Source organism: Nannospalax galili, unplaced genomic scaffold (assembly GCF_000622305.1).
Source record: "Nannospalax galili isolate Female #2095 unplaced genomic scaffold, S.galili_v1.0 scaffold85, whole genome shotgun sequence".
Lineage (NCBI taxonomy): Eukaryota > Metazoa > Chordata > Mammalia > Rodentia > Spalacidae > Nannospalax > Nannospalax galili.
In genome coordinates this window covers 2,422,249-2,423,540 of record NW_008358866.1, presented here as the reverse complement: position 1 = coordinate 2,423,540, position 1,292 = coordinate 2,422,249, and the positions used below count along the sequence as shown (strand labels likewise).

The following is a 1,292-nucleotide window of genomic DNA, read 5'->3' as shown; positions in this document are numbered from 1 at the left end:
GTAGCCCCAGCTGTCCTGGAACTCACTATGTAGACCAGGCTGGCCTTGAACTCACATAGATCCTCCTGCCTCTGCCTCCTGACGGCTGGGATTAAAGGTGTGAGCTACCATGCCTGGCTGTCATTATTCTTTTTTAATTTTTAATAACTACATGATTAGAAGAAGCATTTCATTACAGCTTTAATATATTCAGTAACATATAACAGAGCAAGAGTACATCTCTTTCACAAGTGGCTGCAAGGTTCTAGGTTCACAGTTGAATTAATACAGTTATACAATATTGAACTCAGTATAAGCCCTGTAAGACATAAAATTGAATGAGTTTTTAACCTTTAAAAAGATCTCCATTTCATTTTAGAATATATTATTCCTTGCAGAAAGACTCATTGTTTTTGCTACTAACACTGAGATGTTGGTGCATGCATCTCTAATATGTATGTATCTGATTATTACTAGTCATAATAGGTTGCACTTGGATTCTTGGCACCTGTGTATGTCTATAAGGTCATTGGGTAGATTTCAATGGTAATGTTTATCTCCTCTACCAGTTAACATGTTATAAATTTCTATGCTTCCTCCTCAAATATAGTACATTAAAAAAAATTAGTTGATTTTTTTTGTGTGTGTATATCACACAGAACATCCCAAACCATTTTAATCAACTATACACCCACTTCCCAGATGGCATCCTCCCATAGCTTCTCTCTCCTCACTAGAACCCTTGTACTCTGATATCCCTTCTACTGTCTGCTGTGTTGTCGGCACCCCCAGCCATTCCCCACTACTTGCCCTTCTGGCAAATCTAGTCAGCTTATCTAGAGGTCTTTGTTTTAGGAGGGTCAGCTGTTCCTCATCTAGCAGTGATCAGTTATCAATATTCCTTTAGATAAGTTTGAGGTCTGCTGTTCACTTTCCCAGTTCTATGCTGGGTTACTATCTGGGAGCCCCTTTGGCCACCCTGGTAAACAACTCAAAAGAAGGTATCTCCTATCTGGCATTGTTGCTTGTTATGTAGCCTTTAGCTATGCATATGGGCTCAAAAAATTATATTGGTCCCTTTAATCGTTGGTTATACTTTCCTTTGGGGTGTTTAAGGCTATACAGTTGGTCCAGATAAACCAATTTATTTTTACTCTAAAGGTTGTTTGAGGATCTGTTCCTCAGTGGTCACATGGGCTTGGGAGGAACCCATGGCTCCTTTCTTTTACCAGTTCTGCCTATGTGAAGATAAGTCAGAGGTCCTGCTCAACCATGGCTGGCTTTGCTTGGAAGCATGGAGGAAATGATTAATT

The 1,292-nt window shown here is 39.6% G+C and overlaps 1 protein-coding gene across 2 annotated transcripts in view; it reads right to left on the bottom strand.

Moving 5' to 3' along the window:
- The window catches only part of Grm3 (glutamate metabotropic receptor 3), a 277,529-nt gene that overhangs the window by 46,374 nt on the left and 229,863 nt on the right, over window positions 1-1,292 (bottom strand). The window lies entirely within an intron of this gene.